Genomic DNA, 10,601 nt, shown 5'->3' on the forward strand with positions numbered 1-10,601 from the left:
CTAGAGATAATCCTATTACATTTCATGTATATCTTTCCAGATATTCTGATGCGCAAGTAGAAATATACATATGTTTTAAAAAATGGTGTCATGATGTGTGCCCCCTTTTCACCCAAGGATATAATGTTGTCTTTTTATATCAATAAATATCCTTTTATATCACTTTTATGGGTATATATTACCTTTGTGTGACCTTACCCTATTTCTCAATGCATATTTTTACAAAGTTGAAATGATACTGTATATCATTTCCCCTCTTGCTTTATTCATTTACTATAAAATTAGCAATTTCTCATATTACTAAGATATTTTTCTAAAGATAAATTTGAATGATCAAATGATATTTTATGGCTGTGCATAACCATCTTAGTTATTGTTCTCTTGTTGAATATTTAAATTATTCATGGTATTAAGTTGTTTCGCTTATAGATGCTGTAACAATAATCATATTTCAGAATAATTTTTTTAAAGCATGTATCTTTGAGACATTTTGTTATAAAAGCTGGCACTTGTATACATAAACTAACAAGAGCTTAAAATTCACCACATGATTACTTCATTTTTTAGCTTGACTGTCTAGTAAATCTTGAGCTTCATTGATTTTGGCTGCAAAATAAGGAGATCCAACCCTGTGTGGGTGATTTAAAAGCATAATTCATTGATGAGCATCTCTTATTTCCCCTTTATTGGCAGTAGGGTTTATGCCTACTATTAATGCTGCTTCTGTTTCATCACTTAGGGTTCAAACCCACCTTTATGATAGCCACCACTGAAGACAGATTTTGGTAGACTTTTAAAAACTTGTTTTACTTGAGGCTCCTTATGTTTCATGGCTTGCAAAATATAATGGCTTGCAAATCCAGTGGCAGCCGTGATCAGTCCAGCTGCTCCCACTGTGCTGGCCACAGCTCTGGCTCAGCTCCCTGGCCTCCACGGAGAGTGCAGTTCATCCCAGCCCAAAGGCCACGGCCGCCCATTCCACGCCTCTCCAGAATAATTTTTAATGACATTCGGTTCCCCTAGATTTTCCATCAAAGTTATTATAAATACAAGGAAGTCATCAGCAAGGCATTAATTGAATGTCTAATTAGTTATTAAAATGTATATAATTAGCATATTTGCCCCGGGTAAGTCAAATGTATGATTTAATAATGTTGAATTGAATGTTCTGATTATATTCTTCATAGTGTAGTTGGTCTTCTTAGGAAATCTATGCAGATAGGATATTTATTTCTCTTTTATAATACTTGAGCAGCTTATTACAATTTCTAGGTGCTACAGGCTTTTCTAGTTGTTTATATATTTTTTATATTTAATGGGTCAAATTTGTGATTTATTTGATGAAAAGTCTTTCATAACATGATACCCCAATCACAACATTGTTCTTCCCCGAATCCCTGCTTCCCTAAGTCGTAAGCACCAGCGGGCTGGTGGGAGAGGTCTGTTTCCTGAAATTGTAAATGTCTCAGGAATCAAGGGAGTGTGTCAAACACAGAGGTATATGCATTGCCAAGCTGAGTGAGCTGCAGAAGAGAATTCTGGATCTTCAGACTGAGGGTGAAGGTCAGAGGCAGATATTAGAAGTCAGAGAATTGTGCCAGGAATTGAAAAGCCAGGGACAGAAGAGGGGAGAAAAAAGATCTGATGAAGAGCCTGCAGTCTGGGCCTGTCTATATACCTGGTTGGAAGCTCTTAACGCAGGCTTTATTGCATGTACCTCCATATGGCCCGAGAATGTGTGCTCAGGTCGTCCGGAGCCAAGGCACCACCAACATACCTTCCTCGCCCCTCGGTTCAGTAGTATCACAGCTTCCCTATGTTAATAAATAGAAGGCTTATGTATTAGTTCCAATGGCTGCTCTAACCAATGACCACAAACCTAGTGACTTAAAACAACCCCAATGTATTATCTTAGAGTACTGGAAGTCAGAAGTCTGAAATGGGCCTGCCTGGCTTTAGGAAAGAGTCTATTTCCATGTCTTTTCCATAAAAGATCAGTCTGTAGACTTAAACAAATGTCTAGAGGAAACCACAGGCTGTTTGTGTCTTATTTTTTTAAAGATTTTATTTATTTATTTGACAGACAGAGATCACAAGTCGGCAGAGAGGCAGGCAGAGAGAGAGGAGGAAGCAGGCTCCCAGCTGAGCAGAGAGCCCAATGCAGGGCTTGATCCCAGGATCCTGGGATCATGACCTGAGCTGAAGGCAGAGGCTTTAACCCACTGAGCCACTGAGGTGCCCCCAGGCTGTTTGATTACTGCATAAAAGCCCCCATTCCTGTACGCAGAAGTCCCTTTTGAAAACTAAGCAGACCTAAGTAGAGCACATTCTGCCAATCCTATTTCAGGGGTGGCACTGGAGACAAATGGACAAGAAGAACCTCTCATAGGGCAAAAACTGGGGTCATGGAGAGGAAGGGAAGGGAGAGAGGTCTCCACTGACCCCCCCCCCCCACCGCCCACCCCCAGGCAACAAGAATACCAACTGCCAGATGTTCCTAGGGATAACCTCAGAACTTAACTCTACTAGTAGGGTAGGAATTCTTTGCAGTTACTGCTCTGTGGGATTTGATGATTGCTATGAACTAGAGGCTGCTGTTTTCTTCCCATTCTTCCTTTTTTCAAGTAGATTTAAAGTGTATGTGCATATTGACTACCCCATTCCTGCTCTACAATTTATAACAGGAAGATTGGAGGGCAGCCCTCTTGTCTTTTAGTTTATAGTTTAGTTTATAGGCGACCGGACCATGACGGGACCATGATAAAGAGGACTGAGAATTACCCAGAGCTGGATGCAGAAACTGGATGGAACTTTGGTGGTTTGTCTCCCCAGAGAGGAAGTTCGGGAGACTCAGTGGGGAAAATGTGCCAGAGACTGTTAGTTTCCCCTCAATATCTTTCTCTCTTCTTTCTTGGTATTAGAAGTCTTTAGCCTGGCACATGTCTCTCCAGAAAGACAATAAATTTCCCAGCTTGATTTCAGCTCAATTTTTCATATGATTAAGTCATGGGCAATGGGACCTGAGTGGGAGTAATGTTCGTGACTTCTGGGCTGCACTTTTTTTTTTTTTTTAAGATTTATTTAATTATTTATGACAGAGAGAGAGAGAGAGAGAGAGAGAGAGAAAGAGAGAGAGCGCACGTGTGCCTGGGGAGGGGCAGAGGGAGAGGGAGAGAAGTAGACTCCCTGCTGAGCACGGAGCCTGACTGGGCTTGAGGTGGGGCTCCATCTCACAACTCTGAGATCATGACCTGAGTCAAATTCAAGAATCGGAGGCTTAACTGATTGAGCCACCCAGGTGCCCCATCTGGGGTGAGCTCTTAAAGGAGTAGCATACTGTCTTCCTCTCTTCCTTTTTGCTGCTCAAAATGTGATGACATTGAGCCACCTGGGTCCGTGGAGCCCAAAAGAACTCCATACGATGGATAGTGGAGCAATAAGATGGGAGGAACTTGGATCTCAGACACTGTGGAGTGATATATCAGACTTTTACATGAAGGAGAAATAGATCCTTTTCTTCTGTAGAGCCAGTATTATTTTTGGTCTCTATTTGTGTGGCTGAATCTATATCTCAACTTTCACAAACAGGCTGAGTTTGAAGTACCTTTAGGAAGTTTCTTATGAAAAACGTCAAACATACACAAAAGCAGAAAGAATAGTATAATAATTTCATGCATACTCACCTTTGGCTTCAACAACTACCATTTCATTTTATTTCAGCTCAACCTGAGCTGCTTCCTGTCTCCACTGGAGGACTTCGAAGCAAATCCCAAATGTCGTATCATTTCTTCTATAACTATTTCAGCATGTATCTCTGAGAGATAGGATTTTTTTTTAAAGATTTTATTTATTTATTTGACAGAGAGAAATCACAAGTAGGCAGAGAAGCAGGCAGAGAGAGAGGAGGAAGCAGGCTCCCTGCTGAGCAGAAAGCCCGATGTGGGGCTTGAACCCAGGACCTGGGATCATGACCTGAGCCAAAGGCAGCGGCTTAATCCACTGAGCCACCCAGGTGCCCCGAGATAGGATTCTTTTTTAAAAAATGAGAGTTTGAAATGTTTTTGAACAAAACAAATGTAGATAGCTGGTTGAGTAGAACATATCTCTTTAACTTTCAGGAGAAACTTCCTGGCTTGAAGGTACTGCTTTGAGAGTCAACTCTCATGTGGAAGATATTTAAGGCCTTGGCAGTGGATGAGCTAACTTGGGGAGAGTGGTCACCTGAGTTGAAAACAGAAAAATTACATCAGTTTAAGATGAACAAAGTTTTCTCTCACTGGTGTCGAGTAGTGTGGGGAGTTATGCAAGACAGGGTAAATGCACATGTGTAGGAAGTTTTTATAGATATTGTTTCCATTACCCCCCAAATCCAGTCCTCATCTTGTTTTCTTTCCTCAGCAACTATCTCATTTTTTAGATACATTATTTGTTCAGGGTTGGTCACATATTTCAGTCATTTTTTTTTAAAGGGAAACAGTTTTTTGTTTTTTGTTTTTTTTTTAAGATTTTATTTATTTATTTGACAGAGCGAGATCACAAGTAGGCAGAGAGGCAGGCAGAGAAAGAGAGGAAGAAGCAGGCTCCCCGCTGAGCAGAGAGCCCAATGCGGAACTCGATCCCAGGACCCTGAGATCATGACCCAAGCCGAGTGTTTGGTCACGTATTTTAGTCACAGCTGATGAGACCCAAGGAATGTTTGCTGGGACTTCTAGGAAAGTCTCTTATTCTTCAGGAACTATTTGTATCTGGCTGGATGGTGCGGTGTGATGGAATGTGCTAGAACTGCTGCAGTCATTTCATTATCATGAGAGGATTCTAGAACTACCCCAGGGCCCTGGTACAGAGACCAAGAATGAGGCGAACACTGTGTGGAGACAAGGGAGAAACCCAGTCCTTCGTGACATGAGTTGCACTGCAGCTTCAAGCCTCTTCAAGCCAGCCTCATTCTGGACCTCTGAGTTACATGAGTTATGAGCTAATTTGCCTTTGTTGTTTAGATCATTTTAATCATTTAAATAATTTTCCATGACTTGCAATAGAATACATTCTGACTGATAAGAGTAGGCTATGTGGTCAATGTTTTTCCAGACCTAGAGGAACCCCAGTGCTGGTCATCTCAGTTTTAGCTGAGCAGATGATTTATTTGCATAAGAAAAGTAGCTAGATGCTGTTCTCCCCTTAATAAATTTCTTTCGAGTTCACTGCAGTAAAATGTTGCTTTTTGGCAGATAGGTAGATTTCCTGCAAGCTTCTGTCAATGGCTTCTATAGGTACTGGCCAGTTAGCCACGGAGTGGAGGCGCGGTGGGGGGAGCAGGTGGTCGTAATGGTGGTGCTTAAAGATATGGGTAAATAGCAAATGTGGAAGCAGCTGCTGTGAAAGAATGTGTTCTGGGTAGAGAAATGCGGCAAGTTGCGGATAAAATACTCTTTGTTTATGAGATAGACCTAGTTATTCTCTGCAGAAGCACAACATGAAGGTCTTGCTCTAAGACTTACTATGCACAACCAGGTGGACAGGAGGATGTAAAATAATGCCTTTTTCAAACCTCATCCTTCAAAACAGCAGCCAAACTGGGGTGAATGATTCTTACAGGCAGATATTTCTTTGACAAAATTTTAGAGGGAGGGAGGGTAGATGGTGTTAACGGAGGCCTAAGCAGGATGAAATGTACCACCATACTGATGAGGGATGGCTTCAGCCTTCAGGTTTTGTGTTGAAGTCATAGGGCCATCATCACCTAAATGTGGTTTTATTCTGCAGCTGACTCTTTAAGTAATCATTAAGCAAAGAGTGCTCAGTGGCTGATGATGTGGACAATTACTAAAGTCACCCCTAAATGATTTTTTTCTATGTGGAAGGGAGAATCTTATTTCCATTTTCCATTCAACTGAGAAAAAAATGACAGCCATGAAGACTCTGCCAGGAAGAGCACTCACACGTTTTTTCAATTAATTAACTAATTAATTGGGCAGAGAGTGAGTGAGAGAGAGAGAGAGAGAGTACAAGTAGGGTAGCAGACTCTCCACTGAGCAGGGAGCCCAATGCGGGGCTCGATCCCAGGACCCCTGAGCCGAAGGCAGACGCTTAACCAACTGAGCAACACAGGTGCCCCACACTCACCCTTTTTGACAAGCAATTTGCCTGGGAAATTAGTTGAGGTCACATATCTCTTATTAGATAAATGGAAGGCAGCATATGAATATTTCAAAAAAAGCATATTTTAACCTATTTAAATTTAGCTCAGAGTACTACAGTTTGTTCAAACTCCATAGAGAAGGGCTGTAGAAAAACAGGCTTATTTTCATTGTTAAATACCCAGAACTGGGAGTTTCGTGAGGCCAGAAGGGATTCATTATTTAATTATAAAATACTTATAAGTATTTGCATTTGCAAATCAAGCATCTTCTTTGGAATCTAGGTTCTAGGGTAATAGGATTAGTAACCGCATTAGCCACTGTTGGAATAAGAAGGGGTGGCTCTTTTAGGAAAAGACCACAAAGTACCCCGACTGGTAGGAAGACTCCTGGACACAAGAGTACAGAGCCCCCTGCTGGCAAGAAAGGTCAAAGACCAAAATGAAGGCATTCACGTAGCGCTGTCAGAAATAATGAGTCAAAAAGTGAAGGCTTAAGGTTGACAAGGCAGATCAGATTTATTGCCATCCTTGGCCGGAGAAGCCAAGAACTTGCAGAGTTGGAGGACCTTGGTGTGTCCTGGAAGACAGGTGTAAAAGTTTACCCAGCTGATACAAAGATAGATGACCTGAGTAGGCATCAGAAACTCAGTTAAGAAGGGAAACCAGAAGCCAAGTCACAAACTAGAGTTACAAGCGTTGGTCTCACAGGGGAGAATTCAATCGGTTAGTGTACAAGTGGCGATCGGGATCTGAGGGGCAAATGTTGCCAACCATTTCTCCAAAACAGGAAGTTTTTGAGATGGTGGTGTCTTCAAGTTCCTGGCCAGGAATCTAAAGGTGAGTATTCATTGATTATCTACCTTCCCAAAGCCCTCCCTTCCTCCTCCCAGCCCCTGGACTTATTTACCAAAAAGCTTAGGAGCTCTGGCTTTATGATGACTAACAGAACCTCAAAGAGGTCAGTATTTGAAATTGCTGATTGCTGATACTGGGCCCCAAATTTCTGAACCCCTTAAGCATTATATTTCCTGAGGGCAAGGACTGTGGTTTTTTAAAAAGTCTTTTCAGGGGCCCCTGGGTGGCAGGGTTTGGTTAAGTGACTGACTCTTGGTTTTGGTTCAGGTCATGATCTCAGGGTCTTAGGATTGAGCCCAAGTTGGGCTCCATGCTCAGCACAGTCGGCTTGGGACTCTTACCCTCTCCCTCTGATCTTCCCTCTCCCTGCCATTCTCTCTCTCTCTCTTAAATAGATAAATAAATCTGCTAAAAAATTAAAGATCTTTTCAGCTTTGACCCTCCCTAATACAATGCCTGGCTCCTAGCCGATGCTTAATCCATATTTGTGAAGTAAATGGATGAATCATTAAGCCAGTGGAAGGTTTATAATTTGGTGATGTCCCAGAAGGGTAATTTACTTATATATTCATTTACTTCTCACTTTATTTCTGTTATGTCTTGTTCCACAAGGGATTTGCAAAAGCTTATAAGAATACATATGATCAAATAGAAAATATAAATAATAAATAAAGCCAGGGTCATTACAAACATGCATTAGGAAAAGACAAGTCAGTGGAGAATGAGTATGCAAGCAGTAGGGTTCCATGTAATTATCCGAGCCACAGGATCAGAGCTGAGTTTCCTGCTGAAAAAAAAAAAAAATGAAGGCCAAAAATGCTTCTCTTGACAACAAAGGCAAAACATTCTAGTTTTTCAAGCTTTTCTTGGAACTTAGCTCTAAAATAAGTTTCTGGTGTGGAGATTTATATCTGGGACAGTGAGTGATGTAGTAAACCGTGTCCTCAATGACATTCTTACAGCAAATCCTATAGGGCTTTTTAAAAGTTGTGTCTTGGGGCGCCTGGCTGGCTCAGTGGGTTAAAGCCTCTGCCTTCGGCTCGGGTCATGATCCCAGGGTCCTGGGATCGAGCCCCAGAGAGCCTGCTTCCTCCTCTCTCTCTCTGTCTGCCTCTCTGCCTACTTGTGATCTCTGTCTGTCAAATAAATAAATAAAATCTTAAAAAATAAATAAATAAATAAATAAATAAATAAAAGTTGTGTCTTATAGCATGAAGACCTGAGGCTTGTCCTATAGTGCAACTCACAGAAGTAATTTTATAGGAGATCAAGGAAATATGGTGTCAGACTGAAACTTTCTAAAATTTTAGCTAAATCAAAAGTATAACACATCTAGGAAACCCAGAGGATTCAAGTCCTTCAGACACTTCCCCACTGAGATCCCCTCTCTGAACCAGACCTTTCACAAGGGTTGGGAGCAGATCATTGGACTTTGTGTCTTCTCTCAAGGCCTGAAAGTTCCTTGTTCTATGTCATTCATTTGAAGTAGCAATATATACTATCATCATTAGATGAGATTTTTTACAAGCTTTTATGAAAATGGAGGTATCTAACCAAAACCTTCAGGATGGTCGATTAGCTACCCTCTGTTCCAGTTATCTATTGCCGCCTAGCAAACTATCTTTCAACTTAGTGGCTTAAGACAGCAATGGCAATTACTATTATCTTCAATGGTTATAGGGGCTGACTGGGCTCAACTAGGCAGTTCTTGCTCAGCTTTCCTCATATAGTTACAGACAGTGACTGGGGCTGGAATCATCTGAAGGACCGCTCACTCACCCATCTGATACCAGGTTAAGAAGACTTGATCAGCGGGGGCTGGAATAGTGAGGCTCCATGGGCAAGTCTTTATGCTCAACTCTGCACATATTTTCTCCAGAGCATGGGTTCAGGATAGCTGGACTTCTTACACAGGGACTCAGGAAGAGGGAGAGAAAGAGAAAGATGGAGAGAGAGAACCAGATGGAAGGCATATTATCTTTTTTTGACCTAGTGTTGGAGGTCAGTCATGCCCTGTCATTTCTACAACATTCTATTCATTGAGGCATGCATGAAAATCTGCCCGATTTCGAGAGCAGGGGAAATAGACTCCAAGAGACATTGATGGGGAAGTGGCAGGGTTTGGAAGAGCATGTGGGACCAGAAGTATTGTTGTAGCCATTTTTGTCAAATACAATCTGCCACACCCTCCTCATTTCAAAGGTCCACCAAGGGAGTACCTATAACCAAGACAGAATTTTTCTTAAGGACCCCATTCTGAGTCTTCAGTAAGTGAATAAATCAAAGTCTTTCAAGGTTTTTGTTTTTTTTTTTTTTAATCATAAAATGTAGGCGAAGTGACTTAGCATGGAAGATTTTCAAGGAAGCTTTTCCAATCACTCATCACAGACATAGAAAAAGCTACATAATGCTCCCATGGCAAGCTCATTTTTAAACATGAAAGCCATTCCTAATTCATGTCTCCAGCAGGAAGGGAATGCAGCCAGATCACTGAATGGTTTTCTATCATACAAAGAACAGTTAAAAGGAAAGTATGGGAAGGAGGAAAAATGTAGTCCTGCTTTAGGCCCTTCAGTATAATTATCTGGTTTTCCAGGAGATAGATCTATCTGAAGACAGATACTGACTCTTGCTAAGATGTTAAAATGCAGCTTTTGTTAAGAATCAATAACTAGGGGATGCCTGGGTGGTTCAGTAGGTTAAGCCGCTGCCTTTGGCTCAGGTCATAGTTCTAGGGTCCTGGGATCGAGTCCCACATTGAGCTCCTTGCTCAGCAGGGAGCCTGTTTCTCTCTCTGCCTCTGCCTGCTTGTGCACTCTCTCTCTCTGATAAATAAATAAATAAATAAAATCTTAAAAAAAATCAATAACTAGGAATTAATACTGTGTTCAGGAAGCTTTGCCTAGAGTAAAGGAGTAAAGGCAGAAAAGAGGTAAGTTAAGGGCAAACAGGAAAAATCAATTCTGTAATTCATTTATTTAAGTTTTAAAGTCGTACTCATTTAATTTCAAGAATGGGAGGTCACTAATAACCCATTACATATATTTTTGTTCAAGTATAATTAACATACAGTGTCATCTTAGTTTTAGATGTACAATATAATGATTCAACAAGTCTATACATTACTCTGTGCTCATCACAAGGAGCGTACTTTTAATCCCTTTCACCTATTATTTTCAATAATTTTTTCCATTAAGTAATAGTAGAGTATTTGTGCTTGCAACTCTATTGAATCTTGTATAAAGTATCAATCCAGAAATCCTCAGTCTGACATATTTTAAGGAAGAAATAGGCATAAAGTTTAAGTGGAATGTTTAACAAACAGATGGCTCTATATTTTGAAGGAAGTAATTTAGAACAAGCTTAGCATAATTTTGATAGCAGAAAGTCTTTACCTGCTGCTTTATTTAAATTAAGCCTTCTAGCCAAATGGAATACATGAGGAGATGTTCCTGGGTACCAACCTTAGAAACTAGAAATTTCAATGTAGTCTTGCATGAAACTAGCAGGAAGAAAGGGAGGCCTCCCAGTTATCAACTGAGATTTCTGTATATTTGTGCTGACCATAAATAATGATGTCTCCAGATCTATCTTCTTTACTGGTTCT

General features: G+C 40.9%; 1 pseudogene; it reads right to left on the reverse strand.

The window, feature by feature from the left end:
* Nucleotides 1–556: 556 nt before the first annotated feature.
* On the reverse strand, nucleotides 557–6,913 carry LOC111142005 (annotated as a pseudogene).
* Between the last annotated feature and the right edge of the window lie 3,688 nt (nucleotides 6,914–10,601).

This window comes from Enhydra lutris, unplaced genomic scaffold, assembly GCF_002288905.1.
Source record: "Enhydra lutris kenyoni isolate GAN:26980312 unplaced genomic scaffold, ASM228890v2 scaffoldscaffold7, whole genome shotgun sequence".
NCBI lineage: Eukaryota > Metazoa > Chordata > Mammalia > Carnivora > Mustelidae > Enhydra > Enhydra lutris.